At 42.0% G+C, this 16,078-nt stretch overlaps 1 protein-coding gene across 8 annotated transcripts in view; it reads right to left on the bottom strand.

Annotated features, from left to right (window-relative positions):
- The window catches only part of LOC106568819 (nuclear receptor coactivator 2), a 66,368-nt gene extending 51,176 nt beyond the window's left edge, over positions 1–15,192 (bottom strand). For 5 of the 8 annotated variants that reach the window (XM_045694074.1, XM_045694071.1, XM_045694075.1 and 2 more), the window contains exon 1: positions 15,048–15,178. The gene's annotated coding sequence lies outside the window, so the exon portion shown is untranslated. Of the gene's footprint in view, positions 1–1,144; positions 1,440–2,085; positions 2,171–15,047 lie in introns of those variants that run through there. The other 3 variants (XM_045694070.1, XM_014139504.2, XM_045694069.1) reach the window with 3 other exon arrangements.
- Positions 15,193–16,078: the final 886 nt, after the last annotated feature.

Below are 16,078 nucleotides of genomic sequence, written 5' to 3'. Positions count from 1 at the left end.
AGTTTAGAAACATTATTTAGATTATGCTCAATGGGCCGATGGAAAGCAACATAGAAATAACAGGCTGAACAACTCATTGCCGCCTATGTGGGCTTGACAATGTCTGGGACACCAAATGCCACCAGTGCCATGGGGCTCTGGCCTTATGTACTGCACAACATAGGGAATAGGGTGCCATTTACGACGCAAGCAATGTCAGAATGCATTGATCATGGAACCGGATCAATAGCATTGAACACACCAACCCTGTGGCTAACTCATTTCCTAACACAGACAGGAATCATATATAGTAATGGCACAGTGGACATTAGGTCCCCCCAAAAAATGGAGCTGCCTTGCAGCTGCATTCCAAACATTGAACTCACTGGCTTTATCGCATCCATGTGAAAACACAGCAACAATGGCTGAAGCTGCATTACATTCTATAGCCTGGTCCGAGATCCGTTTGTGCACTTGCCTACTAAATTGCTGTCCTTGTCAAGCCAAATGAGTGAAAGGGAGTTGGCATGATAGCACAAACAGACTGGCACTCGTGCTACACGATCTAGGCTCAGAAAACAAAAACAACTAAACCAGAGTCGCATGGAAGTTTTGTTGACTGTCAGTGGCACCTCTTTATCCCCCATGCTACACCAGGCCAGGCAAGAAGCAGGCACGGTGTTGTGTTAAAGAGCCATGTTCACCTTCCTCAGCCCTGTACTGAAGAGAAGCTCCATGACCGGTGGCCAGGGGCCTACTGTACCACTGTGTGCGTCTCAAAAACCCCATTCCCTATGGAGAGAGAGGAATGTCCTACTGTCGATCACCTGTACACACTTAACACGCCACATATTATTCCCAGAACCAACTCTATACAAACAGTTAATTCAGTATACCAGCCCCCTGATCAGACTGGGTAGTTTACAAGAGGCTTGTCCTGTTCATCTCAGGTGACATCGAGTAGGACTGCTGACAACAAAGAGCTAATGGAATGTTCTGTGGACATCTAAATACCTCTCAGAATAAGGTTGGAAGTTTGTTGTGTAGATAAAAGCCCACACAAACACTTGCCTAAAAACAAACAGCACCAAATGTACCAACAAACAAAATATTTGCCCACTTCCATTGTGAAACAATAGCTAGGCCTATTTATTCCATTACTTACCGCTTTGACCAAAGGTCGGTCCGTAAGTCCACAGTGGCTGACCCATGGCTACTGTAGTTTCAGTTTCACAGCAAAAACAGTAGCAGCCCTCTCAGTTAGATAGCCTAGTAACGTTGAGTCCAGGCAGGCAGGCAGTCACGGCACTGTAGAAACTACACAGCGATGTAGACAGAGGCACATGCTGGAGCAAGGACGTGCGCAAAAAGCAGATTACCCTCCTGTGTCATCTGCTCCTAATGACAGCTGACAAACTACAGCACAAATCCTCCTTGAACCGCCCGGCCGATGAGCTCCAATCCCCTCCCCCCACTCCTCCCTGGCCCCGCCCCCTCCCCACCCCCCTGAAAATACAGCACAGCCAGAGTACAGCGCTCGAAAATTCCAATAGCTTCTGACGCCGGGCCCGAAAAGTGGTTTCCTTTTTCACCAAGATAATGGCCTACTCTTGTCACATGACACAAAGCAGAAGCAATAATGGACTGGCAAAAGAGGTGGAGGCAGTGTGCGTTTGACACAGCAGGCAGCTGGCTTTCGTTTCACTAGCCCTGTCAACCTGCAGAGGTCTCTCCCCCTTTACTTTCACTTTGCAGAACATTATATAACAACAACATTTGGAGAACAGCTGATTTATAGAAACAAAGGGCTTGTTGTTATCGTACAGTTGTGTATGTGCCGGTAATTGCTAGTAAAACGTAGATTGTTGTTAGATACAAATATAGTACACACTATAGTAAACACCGTTGACCAGTGTCCTCACCAGGGGGTGTACTTGTACAATCAATCAGCCTCACGCTACTGTAACAGGAGACAGCCTCCTGCACCATGGGCCCTTTCTGGCTCGGACAAGGCTTACTTTTCTTATAGTAAACACAGGTCTGTTCCAAAGCAGAAAAGGCACAATATCAGGGAGGGAATGAGAACAGTTGATTCAGCTGACTCACCGTGGCTTTATATGAGACACATTCTTCTTAATGAACTTCTGCTGCAGGTTTCCTTCAGGCATCATCCACTCCTCTCTATGAAAGCCTGAACAAGAAGAGGCATAATGCAGTTCGATGCAAACCTAAGACAGCTACTGTACATTCAATGGGCTCAAGAGAGAGCTATAGTTAGCATTAAACTTTCAGCCAAGTTCTCTGTAGACATGCGTGGAGCAGTAGCGATACCGCTTGAACGAGCGAGGACCAGTAGCGATACCGCTTGAACGAGCGAGGACCAGTAGCGATACCGCTTGAACGAGCGAGGACCAGTAGCGATACCGCTTGAACGAGCGAGGACCAGTAGCGATACCGCTTGAACGAGCGAGGACCAGTAGCGATACCGCTTGAACGAGCGAGGACCAGTAGCGATACCGCTTGAACGAGCGAGGACCAGTAGCTATACCGCTTGAACGAGCGAGGACCAGTAGCTATACCGCTTGAACGTGCGAGGACCAGTTGCGATACCACTTGAACGTGCGAGGACCATAACATGAAATTGAGTCCAACAAGTCAGAAAGCACTGCAATAAGAGAATGAGTAAAAACAGGAAGAACATTTGTTGGGGACCGGCCAACTAGAAACATCTGCTACAGCTTTCTCGCCGTGTGTGTGTGTGTGTGTGTAGAAGAGAGGTTTGTCTCATATGTACTGTATGAAACCACAGAGCACTTGAAGATGCACCTGCTCCCAGAGAAACCAAAACGGAGGCGTGGGGACGAAAGCTGACTAAAAGTGACTTCCACCAGGCCTAGCCCCTCTCTGCCGCCCCACCACACCACTCAGAGGGGGGAGCAGAGCCTAGCACACACTACATCACTCACACTTTACAGCAGAAGGGCATAGGGAAGATCAAATCAAATGTATTTATATAGCCCTTCTTACATCAGCTGATATGTCAAAGTGCTGTACAGAAACCCAGCCTAAAACCCCAAACAGCAAGCAATGCAGGTGTAGAAGCACGGTGGCTAGGAAAAACTCCCTAGAAAGGCCAAAACCTAGGAAGAAACCTAGAGAGGAACCAGGCTATGAGGGGTGGCCAGTCCTCTTCTGGCTGTGCCGGGTGGAGATTATAACAGCACATGGAAGATGGGAGGGCTGGGGGCTATAGGGCTGTATAGGGCTATAGGGCTAGGGGCGTGCCGGTAAGACTCAGCCCTATGACTAAAGCACCAAGTCTGACTCATCATCAGTCAACCGTCACTCATCAGAAGACAGACTCAGGGAGGTTACAAGCAGGTGCTGTGACCTTTTCAACTTCTGCTTTTCCACTTTGGGAGTGAATAGAAAATGAAACGTGTTGGCAGAAAGAAAGACTTGAACCCATGAGGTGGGTGGGTTTTGACATGTTAATGGATGAAATGCTTCTGCTTCAATAGGGTGCGTTGAGATAAATAACCTAAACCCTTTCACATGTATTTCATCATGCCAAACCACCCCCCCCCCCCCAAAAAAAAACTCACTGACTCTCACCAATGGAGGCTGGTCGTTTCAGGGTTGCGTCCTTCATTGCACATTAACCTAGTATGCCCTACATCCATCACAGCTTCTCTTTTAAGTGAATTTCAAAAACTACGCAGGACAAAAACAACTCAAATCTTTTCCAAATGAGAACATGTGCTGAGGTGTGCACATAAAGCAGTGACACACACACACTTCAGCTCTGAACAGGGACTGGTCAAATCCCCCAGTCAGTCAGGACGATCATGTGATGCTGTGTGTTGAGAGCAACAGTGCTTTCCTCCTCCTGTAACATGATCTCCACCAACAACAGGGCACTGGAGAGAGGGGATGGGTGGGGGAGCGTGGCCGGAGAACATCAGCTTTCTGTTGATAGTCAAATCAATTGAAAGGAAGAATTCAGAAAAGAACAGTGAGCTATGCTTAGGATGGTATATAAAAGTTGATACATTTTTAGAAGGTCCGCACTTAAAATTGATTTGTAAAGTTATATTATGTCATGTTATTCATTTAGAGGCAACAAGAGCAAAAATAAACGTTTTGGCTGCTAGACCATCGTCAGTGTGACATAAAATGTAACGTGGCCTAAATCAGTGTGTCTGGCCATTACCATGTCAGAGGATCTGATCGGAGGTCAGGAGTTCACCATTCTTTCCCCCTGGAATGCGCCAATGACAGGGCAGCTCAAATAGTCATGTTGGCTCAACAAGCTCAATTGATTCATCCTGGTGCCCCCTTAAAATCAAGTGCTTTCTAAGAGAATAATTAGGGTAGGAGTACACCTTTTCCACTGGATATCATAAGGTGAATGCACCAATTTGTAAGTCGCTCTGGATAAGAGCGTGTGCTAAATGACGTAAATGTAAACGATTAGGTCCAGTAATGTGATCTGAACACACACACGCACCAGGATGAAACAGCACCTTACGTCGATGGAATTTCTCTCCTGGTTGAAGGCTTGAAACTATGGGCCTAGTTGCCTGAGCAGCACACTGTGACCTTTGGCCGAGTGCTTACACGTCATTACTGAATCAACAGGTAATGCTATTTGTTGTCGTTTTCATTTGTCCATCTAGCTCATGGTAGACTTTGCCTCCTGCCTGCGCAGATCTAACATCAGATTAGATTTTTCTCTATCAATTCAAGCCTTAAAGTGTCCGCATGCTTCCCATCTGAAAAAGTTTGTGCATATATTATGACGGCATTTTTGTTCGTTTTGGTCTTTGGCACTGTTTCTCTTTGGCTGTACAGGCACAACATTTTTCCTCGAGGCAAGTCGAAGTTGGGTAGCCATAGTCGGTCGGGTAGCGCCTTCGTCAGTGATTGGTCAACAGTAGAGATTCTTTAAGTGTTTGTTGGTCATTCAACCAGAGACGAATCGTTTTCATGCTCATTTTTCCCTTCCTTCCACTAGAGAAATACTGCACTAGGCATCTTAATTAGGTTTAAAAAAATATTGTAAATAAATCGGGTGACTAAGATGTCCTCGCCAAAAACATCAAAATGAATGACATTTATTGAGTCAATTTAGATTAATTCTGGCTAGTACAAACAGTACTACTGACGCTTTTTTCTTGTTTTTCCAAATCAAAAGGTGTTTTAAGGGAGTATGCGAGCACACTCGTTCGGTTCACCTAGCCAAGTGTGACACCTTCTGTATTTTGAAAGTTGATTACTGACATGCAAAACATTTTGGGACTATATCAACACTTGACTAATGAAATAAACAGCAAAACATGATTTAATGAACAATTCCACAAAAACTATTTTACACACACACACACACACAGCAAGACCTACTTCCAGGCTATGATTAATTTGTGTTACTAAGCAACTAGTTGGTAACAGAGTGAACTTGAGGTACTGGGAACTGTACGAGACAGCTGAAATATGTGCTGGTTTTGAGTAAAAAGGCTTTTATTTCAGAATTATACCGGAAAGAAAGCATCTAGCCTTAGTAGCCTATTGTTATTATGGTGTTGCCGTTTCGATGTCAATATGGATTCATGATCACATTGTAATGAACATGATATTACTCAAAAATCACCATAACCACCAATGTATTTTCATAACATGGACAGACTTGAGAGTTCATTGGGAGGCTTTTCACATCCAGAACAGTAAAGTCTACGATATATCCAGACTAAACCATGGAAACCCTGCCAGATTGGGCAACAAGCAGGAAAACTGAACACTGCGTCTAACAACTAACAACTGGGGCTGCAGTTACAAGGTTAAAAAGCATCTAGTGCTGAACTCTTTTCACAGCAATGTGGGATTCCTAAAAAAATAACCCTAAACAATCCTACAACCAAGCCAAACAAACAGGAGGTTGGTTCCAAGCCTGCATGGCTGTTAGTCTACAGCGCTTTCACACGGGGTGTAGCACAGTGGCGACTTTATCACCAGGACCCGTCACAGAGCTGCAGAATTATGGCCACAGCTCAAACTAAATTAGCACTTGTTATGCAACCCTGGACTTGGCTCCCAGGCCACTGGTTCATTCCGCTGCATTCTGATTCACTATCGTTTGCTGTGTGGCCTACAAACAGTTTACCATGGTGGGTTGAGACTGTCTGTGAGTATACCAAGTACACTTATTCAAATTGTGTGTGGTGTGTGTGTGTGTGTGTGGACTGTGCAAACACCACAGATTCCCTATTTGAACCAGTCTCCTCCCCAGTGCAGTATGTTACAACCACCATTTCAAGACAGTAATTGCTCTTTCATAGCATTGCTGAATGCTAGAAAGGAATGGACCCCTTAAATCAAAATCTTAATACTTACGAGCCCCTAACCAACAATGAAGTTTCAAAAGAATATGGATAAGATCAAGAGATAAAAGTAACAAGTAATTAAAGAGCAGCAGTAAAATAACAATAGCAAGACTATATACAGGGGGGTACCGGTACAGATTCAATGTGCAGGGGCACGGTCAGTTGAGGTAGTATGTACATGTAGGTAGAGTTATTAATGTGACTATGCATAGATGACAACAGAGAGTAGCAGTGGTGTAAAGAGGGGGAGGCAATGCAAATAGTCTGGGTAGCCGTTTGAATAGATGTTCAGGAGTCTTATGGCTTGGGGGTAGAAGCTATTTCGAAGCCTCTTGGACATAGACTTGGTGCCCCGGTACCGCTTGCCATGTGGTAGCAGAGAGAACAGTCTATAACTGGGGTGGTTGGGATCTTTGACAATTTTTAGGGCCTTCCTCTGACACCGCCTGGTATAGAGGTTCTGGATGGCAGAAGGGTTGGCCCCAGTGATGTACTGGGCCGTTTGCACTACCCTCTGTAGTGCCTTGCGGTCGGAGGCCGAGCAGTTGCCATACCAGGCAGTGATGCAACCAGATCATACTGTAAGGTGGCACTGGCAGTCCATCCATGAACTATCATTGAGCTGGTGACTGCCTGGACGGTTGGGTTAACACTGGTAGTGTTAATAAGTCTGTGGCCAAAGCAGTTAATACAGGGGGGTGGAGGGGGGGACATCCGTCCCTGCAGTGTGACATCCAGGTGACAGACTCAGTGTGGGGTGACTGCGGCACTTACTGCACACACTCGTGTTTCCGTCGCAATCATTTATGTGGTGCTGTACCCACGGCAAAATTGCCACCACTCCCCCCCAATAAAAGTCTGCAGAGGCACACTATGAAGATGCTATAACAGTCCACGTTTTATTTTCCTTTGCAAACAAAACGTGTAATGAATAGAAAACTATGACAACCCCATAGTAGAATAGTTTATTTATCTAGTCGGCTTGATGCATGTTCTACGTGAGAGAAACATTCCTCTCGAGGCACATTCAAGTTACGAGTGCCATAGTGAGGGAAACATGCATTCTGACAAGCAGTCAATGCACTACAATTCTTGCAATTGCGGTTAAAAACAGCAGTTTTAATGGCCTTTGTTAAAAAAATAACAAATAATTAAAATAGGGGGATCCCAGCTTTCCATTCGTACTTTGTTTCTCAACTCCTAAATATGCACAAACTGCACCATTTTAAAACCTGAGTTTTTAGCAGCCATATGGTTAATCTTCGGGATCGGTGTCCCATCCACGGGACGGTTGAGCTAATGTAGGCTAATGGGATTAGCATGAGGCTGTAAGTAACAAGAACATTTCCCAGGACATATCTGATATTGTCAGAAAGCTTAAAATTCTTGTTAATTAACTGCACTGTCCAATTTACAGTAGCTATTACAGTGAAAGAATACCATGCTATTGTTTGAGGAGAGTGCACAATTTTGAACATGAAGTTATTAATAAACAAATTAGGCACATTTGGGCAGTCTTGATACAAAATTTTGAACAGAAGAACGGTTGATTTTTTTCTTTGTATTATCTTTTACCAGATCTATTGTATTATATTCTCCTACATTTCTTTAACATTTCCACTAACTTCAAAGTGTTTCCTTTCAAATGGTACCAAGAAAATGCATATCCTTGCTTCAGGGCCTGATCTACAGGCAGTTAGATTTGGGTATGTCATTTTAGGCGAACATTTTTAGAAAAGGCGGCGGATCCTTAAGAGGTTTTAAGCACTAGCCTCATACAAAACATCCTGATCTCGCGAGTTAACATTCTGTTTCGCAATACAGATATCCATGTAGAGAAACCGAATGCAAACTTGCAAGATCAGGATGTTCGTACTAGGCTAGTTAAGCACATTACCACTCCGTAATTTGCAGTGAATGCAAAGGGGAGAGTGGGGCTAATGTAACACGGGTTAATGGTAGGGTAACTTGAGGTAAAATGCCACTCTATATCAAAATCATTTTTTGGGAGTGACTTAAATTGTGATGAGACAGATTACATTTTTAGGTGAGCAGGGAAAGTGTTGGGGGGGGGTGTATGGTGACATGAAGTGGTTTCTGTTAGAAGTACAGGCATGGGGTATTTTACCTCTGGTGGTGGATTACCCCAAGTTACCCTAACAGGTAGACCTACATTATATTCACGGTGTTTATGCTAATTTTGGGGGACAATTCAGCAACGGGATACCAACTACACTGAACAAAAATATAAAATGCAACATTTGAAGTGATGGGACCATGTTTCATGAGCTGAAATAAAAGTTCTCAGAAGTGTTCAACACGCACAAAAAGCTTGTTTCTCTCAAATTGTGCGCAAAAGTTTGTTTACATCCCTGTTAGTAAGCATTTCTCTTTTGCCAAGATAATCCATCCACCTGACACGTGTGGCATATCAAGAACCTGATTAAACAGCATGATCATTACACAGGTGCACCTTGTGCCGGGGAAAATAAAAGGACACTGAAATGTGCAGTTGTCACAACACAATGGCACAGATTAGAGGTTGAACTTGAAATCGGCCCTAATTTTAATAACAAATCGGTAATCGGCCTATTTGGACGCCGATTATGTTGCAATCGACGAGGAAACTGCGTGGCAGGCTGCCCACCTGTTACGCGAGTGCAGCATCAACAGGACCTTGTGGCTGCAAGGAGCCAAGGTAAGTTGCTAGCTAGCATTAAACTTATCGTATAAAAACAATCTTCACATAATCACTAGTTAACCTAGTAATATCATCAACCATGTGTAGTTAACTAGCTTGTCCTGCGTTAAGCATCAGCTGTCTGAGCAGCTTACCGATCACTGTACACAGCCCATCTGTAAATAGCACACTCGACTACCTCATCCCCATATTATTACTTATCCTCTTGCACCCCAGTATCTCTACTTGCACATTCATCATCTGCACATTATCACTCCAGTATTAATGCTAAATTGTTATTATTTTCACCTCTAAGGCCTATTTATTGCCTACCTCCCTACATTTGCACAGACTGTACATAGTCAAAAACACACAAAACAATAGATTTTTCTGTTTATTTGTGTGTAACTCTGTGTTGTTTTTGTCACACTGCTTTGCTTTATCTTGGCCAGGTCGCAGTTGTAAATGAGAAATTGTTCTCAACTGGCCTACCTGGTTAAATAACGGTGAAATAAATATATAATCAATGCGGTGCCTGTTAAATTTATCACTGAATCACAGCCTACTTCAACTTCGCCTAACGGCTGATGAATAACAAAAGCGCATTCGCGGGGAAAAAAAGCACAATCGTTGCACAAATGTACCTAACCATAAACATCAATGCCTTTCTTAAAATCAATACAGAGAAGTATATATTTTTTAACCTGCATATTTAGTTAAAATAAATGCATGTTAGCAGGCAATATTATTGTGTCACTTGTCTTGTGTTCAGTGCAAGCAGAGTCACCATTTCTTCCTAACAAAGACCGGAATTCATTTGCCAGAATTTTACATAATTATGACATAACATTGAAGGTTGTGCAATATAACAGCAATATTTAGACTTAGGGATGCCACCTGTTCAATAAAATACGGAATGGTTCCCTATTTCACTGAAAGAATAAACGTTTTGTTTTCGAAATTATAGTTTCCGGATTTGACCACATTAATGACCAAAAGCTCGTATTTCTGTGTTTATTATATTATAATTAAGTCTATGATTTGATAGAGCAGTCTGAGCGGTGGTAGGCAGCAGCATGCTCGTAAGCATTCATTCAAACAGCTCTTTACTGCGTTTGCCAGCAGCTCTTAGCAATGCTTGAAACATAGCACTGTTTATGACTTGAAACCTATCAACTCCCGAGATTAGGCTGACAATACTAAAGTGCCTATAAGAACATCCAATAGTCAAAGGTATATGAAATACAAATGGTAGTGAGAGAAATAGTCGATGCGTCATAATTCCTATAATAACTACAACCTAAAACTTCTTAACTGGGAATATTGAACAACCAGCTTTCAAATATTCTCATGTAAAAAAGCTAATGTTTAAGTTCCTTGCTCAGAACATTGCACATATTGCACTTTTACCACCTACTCCAACACTGTTTTTTGCATTATTTAAACCAAATTGAACATGTTTCATTATTTATTTGAGACTAAATTGATTTTATGTACTATATTAACTTAAAATAAGGGTTCATTGTTCATTCAGTATTGCTGTAATTGTTATTATTACAAATAAATATACTTTTTCTTTTTTTATTAATTTTTTTGGCCGATTAATCGGTATCGGATTTTTTGGGTCCTCCAATAAATCGGTATCGGTGTTGAAAAATCAGTTGACCTCTACCACATGTCTCAAGTTGAGGGAGTGTGCAATTGGCATGCTGACTGCAAGAATGTCTAAATCAAATCACATTTTATTGGTCACATGCGCCGAACAACAGGTGTAGTAGACCTTACCATGAAAAGCTAACTTCCAATTCTCTGGCTTGTATGGTCATTTCTCTACCATAAGCCACCTCCATCATTTTAGAGAATTTGGCAGTGCGTCTAACCGGCCTCACAACCGCAGACCACTTGTAACCATGCCAGCCCAGGACTTCCACATCCGGCTTCTTCACCTGCGGGATTGTCTGACGCCATCTACCCAGGCAGCTGATGAAACTGTGGGTTTCTGCACAACAGATTTCTGCACAAACTATCAGAAACCGTCTCAGGGAAGCTTACTTGCATCCTCACCAGGGTCTTGACCTGACCGCAATTCAGCGTCGTAACTGACTTCAGTGGGAAAATGCTCACTTTCGATGGCCACTGGCACACTGGAGAACTGTATCAGGCAGATCGCAGACAGCGTATATGCCATTGTGTGGGCGAGCGGTTAGCTGATTTCAACGTTGGGAACAGAGTGCCCCATGTTGGCGGTGGGGTTATGGTACGGGCAGGCATGAGCTACGTACATCTAACTCAATTGCATTTTAATCAATGGCAATTTGAATGCACAGCGATACCGCGATGAGATGCTGAGGCCCATTGTCATGCCATTCATCCGCCGCCATCACCTCATGTTTCAGCATGATAATGCACAGCCCCATATCGCAAGGATCTGTACACAATTCCTGGAAGGTGAAAATGTCCCAGTTCTTCTATGGCCTGCATACTCACGAGACATGTCAACCATTGAGCATGTTTGGGATGCCCTGGATCGACATGTATGACAGCGTCTTCCAGTTCCCGCCAATGCCCAGAAACTTCGCACAGCCATTGAGTGGGAAAACATTCCACAGGCCATAATCAACAGTCTGATCGACTCCACGTGGCGGAGATGTGTCGCAGGAGGCAAATGGTGGTCACACACACCAAATACTGACTGGTTTTCTGATCCCCACCCCTACCTTTTTTTAAGGTATCTGTAACCAACAGATGCATATCTGCATTCTCAGTCAAGTGAAATCCATAGATTAGGGCCTAATGAATTTATTTCAATTGACTGATTTTCTTATATGAACTGTAACTCAGTAATATCTTTGAAATTATTGCATGTTGCGTTTATATTTTTGTTCAGTGCAGTTAAAAGATCACATTTGAGATCTAGCTAATGATTAGCCCAATAGGGCAAATGCAGATAGGCTGAAGAATGGGATTGCCTATTTATTTATAGCCACTATGCTGCATCAGTTGGGCTACAGGTGATAATGCTTATTGCTAACAGCATACCTGATCATATGGACCATGCATATGCATGGTCCAATATGTTAAAATAATTTTATCAAATCATTTTACCACTAGCCTGTTATGGGGCTCATTTCTGGAGGTATAAATTATATTTTAAAATTGTGTCAGCATAGTTTAATTTTCATTCATTTTAGAGTAGAATGTCCTTTTAAAAAGTCCCCCCCGCTATTTTTCCCCCCCAGAGGAAACACTGCACTCTCATAGCCTATAAAAACGCACGCACAGGAATCGATAAATTAAACAACACGGCAACAGAAAGTGCTTCAAGTTGAAGACTGAGTATTGGGCTTCACAGTAAGAGATCGAGAACATTTAATTCCACGAGAGAGAGACTTACATTAGTCACGTGAATGCAGCTTGGAATGAACATTCAAGGGCTTTGGATAAATGAATCATACTGTAATAGTACACACTACCTCTCATAATCAGGTCACATAAGAATGGATGTATACAATTTCTTATTTTCCATGCAATGCAATTACAGAGAGCAGGGGAAAACCCAGCAATGTCAATGCACATTTGAAAAGGCAGGAGGAAAGCACAGGGTGAGTTGGGGCATTCCATTTAAAAAACATCATGCAGTGTTTCAAATATCAGACTTCTGATTATTTTGAAATAGGTAAATAAACTCAATGAAATAGGAATGGCTTATGTCTCTTTAAAAACCAGCGGACCCCTTTAACATGGGATTTTCAAGTTCAGGTTAAAGGCTCAATGCAGATGCTTTTATCTCAATATCAAATCATGTCTGGTTAACAACTAAGTACCTTACTGTAATAGTTGCCCATTTAAAATTGTAAAAAATATATTTTTGGCAACAACAACAAAAAACTTTAAGCAAGATTTTTGCTAGGACGGTTTGGGAGAGATCTCAGTGGGGAGGGGGAAATTCCAAAGCGCTAGTTAGCTTTGTTATTGGTCTATTAACTCAATTACCGCCTGGTGAAATCACCAGGCAAGCAGAAACTCCAATGCAAAACCTGCTGTTTAGAAGGTCCTGTGTAGATTGTATTTTCAACTAGTAACTATCATTAAATGACACTGATACATTTTTCTTCATACTTTTAGTGTTCGTTTCATCAACTGTTGTACAATGAGATACAAACCAGCGGAAAAACTGCATTGACTGCACTGGGCCTTTAAGCCTGCAGAAACCTGCCAAAGGAAAAACGACACTGTCAAGTCCCAAGCTTCATCCCGCTCCTCTGCCATTGGTGCAGACATTATTATATTGCTCACATGGTTTGCTGATTCCAAGTCACTATGTCTGCATTTACATAGGCAGCCCAATTCTGATATTTCTTTCACTAATTGGTCTTTTGACCAATCATTTCAGATCTTTTAACATCAGGGCTTTTTCAGAGCGGATGGGATCGGTCAAAAGTCCAATTAGTGAAAAAAATATCAGAATTGGGCTTCCCGTATAAATACAGCCAAAAGATCACTCGTTGGGAAAGCAGACAAACTCAAAGGCTCTTAATGTGTACAGCAATGCAATGGCATCCCTTCTAAATCACTTACTGTGTACTGTAATGCACTGTGTTAGAAGCACATGCCAAGCCTTCAGCATAGCCTACTAAATATGGCAAATTTAAGGGCTAAAAAAGGCTCTAAAATTATAAGAAAAATAAGATATTCAAAATAAACTACAAAAATATTAAGTTGCTTGTTATCGCTGTCAACGATGTTCAGTTTTCATGTAACATTCCTGCATTTAATAAGGAGAAGAGGGAAAGTAAAAGAGCAAGAAATGCTGCTGTGTAATGCAATACCTTTCAAAGTTCACTACTCTGTAAAACAGCAGCAGAGAACAAATAGTCATTAAAGGGCCAACAATGACCACTAGTCTGACCAATATATTCTAGACCCAGCTTTTTTCATCCAATCTTTATTTTTAAACAAATGCCACGGAGTTATTGGGTGAGATTTCACTATGGATAACATGCACCTGCCATATGGTCAACCTTCTGCAGGCCAATTAATTGGTGGCCCACTGGCCCTTCTCAATGTTAACTGTATTTGATTTTGGAGCCATTATTCCATGCTTCTAACACTTTTTACTAGCGTTTCAAAAAAATGAGTCATCGTGATTCACGCATACAGAGTAAAACAGGTTCTCACAACAAGACAAACAAAATTTTGAAAAAGTTTTAACTGTTGAGTTACTACTGGTGATAGACACTCAAACCATCAAAACTTAGGTTACCAGATCTCATTGCCAAACTCAAACGAGTTTTATTTGAGAAATGTGTAACTAACTCTATGGTGGGAGCACTTGTTAAATTAAGTTCGCCATATGACGTCACCGTCAAAAGGTTGATGAAAAGTTAGGGTACTTTTTTTATGATCTTATACCTCTCAACGTTACACCTTTCCGATCGCAGGCATTTCTAGTTGTTACACAGTTGAGGCTAAATAACAATCGGAAATGTGGTGCCGAGCTTGCTGAGGATTTCCTACTTAAACTCGTAAACCACAGTGACGTTTGGTTATTCAACCGCAACTGTTATTTTGGTTTCAATAAGTTATTTTGCATGATGCAGAAACCTCAAACTATGTGCCGTTTACCATGTTCGCTATCGGCATGTCGTGCAATACCTTCAAATGAATCTGCCAAAAATAAATCTCCTTAAACTTTTCTATTTGAAACACAGGCTATGTACTTACAAACCAACAACAATGTATTTAAATGGCTTCGTACACACATTTTAAGTTCAATGTCATTGAATTCTCAGCAACGCTTCACAACAAAACTAGTCTAGCGTTAAGAATCATCCCCGAACCATCTAAAGAAATATCTCGCTTCAGACAACAAGCGACAACGTCGCTTCCCAGTGTTGAGACTAAACTGACATTACGGATTCTATAGCCTACCATATATTTTATCTAACTGCACAAGAACACACTTCTTCACGTCAAAACACATCCATTGTAAGTTACTCTCAACTTACCGTAACTTGAAATCCCATAAATGCAAACTGTTATGCCAGGACCTTCGAAATCGGGAAACGGCAATGTAAAGGCACTGCCGCCATGTTCCTCTGCGATGACTGGCTGCTTGTTTATCTTACCAGTAGTCCTCCCCCACACGCGCAGGGCATCAGCACTCATTACCACAATAGACTTTGCTGCTCACAGAACAGACGGCAAGAATGATGACACTGCAGCCAGCCATAGCAGCTAAAAGCCAGACACAATGCAATGAATGCCCGGTTAAAGTTTGTTAGCCACAACTAAAGAGGATGTTTACACTGCATTTTTAACTTCAATAGGTTGCCATAGTCCTTCCTTGTTTACTAAAATAAACATGACATTATGAAGCCTTTAAAATGTAGCCTAGTCTAGTAAATAGTAAACACCCTTTTATTTAGGCCTGAATTCATTTTAATTTGAGTAAAAAAAGAAAAAATTATTCAGGTTTGTATTTCATAATGAGTCAATTAACAAGCGGACACACAAACACAGTAAGCTAGTGCCTCTCTTCACATTAGGATTCTTTTTCCTATTTGGCACGGTCAAAATGTATCGGGCAGATGTTCAAACGTTTGCACTGCTCACAAATCATATCCTCTGTCCAAACCCTCCATGGACTAGAACTGATTACACTACTTACTTCATCCATGTCTGCCTTTATAGCGGCCACAGAGCCACACTCACTAATTGGCCACACCTGCTGTTGATCAAATAAATTGTTAATGTTCCCCCATTAGACTGAGACTGTTTGAGCTAGGGAAAGGTTTTGCGCATATGGAAAAGATAAACTAATGTCTTTGCGCTTAAGTATTGTATATTGTCTTTCAAGCTGTTTCATATCCTTTTCTATACCCTATAAATATACTTTTAAAAATATATATATTTACTTAGAGGGATTTCAGGGGATCTAGTTACAGACAGACAGTTGATAGGGCAGAGGCCTGGCAACAAAAACATGTATTTGGCTGCCTATGACATTCTTAAAATCCCAAATAAGTATTGTATATTG

Source organism: Salmo salar, chromosome ssa14 (genome assembly GCF_905237065.1).
Source record: "Salmo salar chromosome ssa14, Ssal_v3.1, whole genome shotgun sequence".
In the NCBI taxonomy this organism is placed as follows: Eukaryota; Metazoa; Chordata; class Actinopteri; order Salmoniformes; family Salmonidae; genus Salmo; species Salmo salar.
The sequence above is the reverse complement of the archived record's forward strand: the minus strand, read 5'-3'. Positions and strand labels throughout refer to the sequence as shown.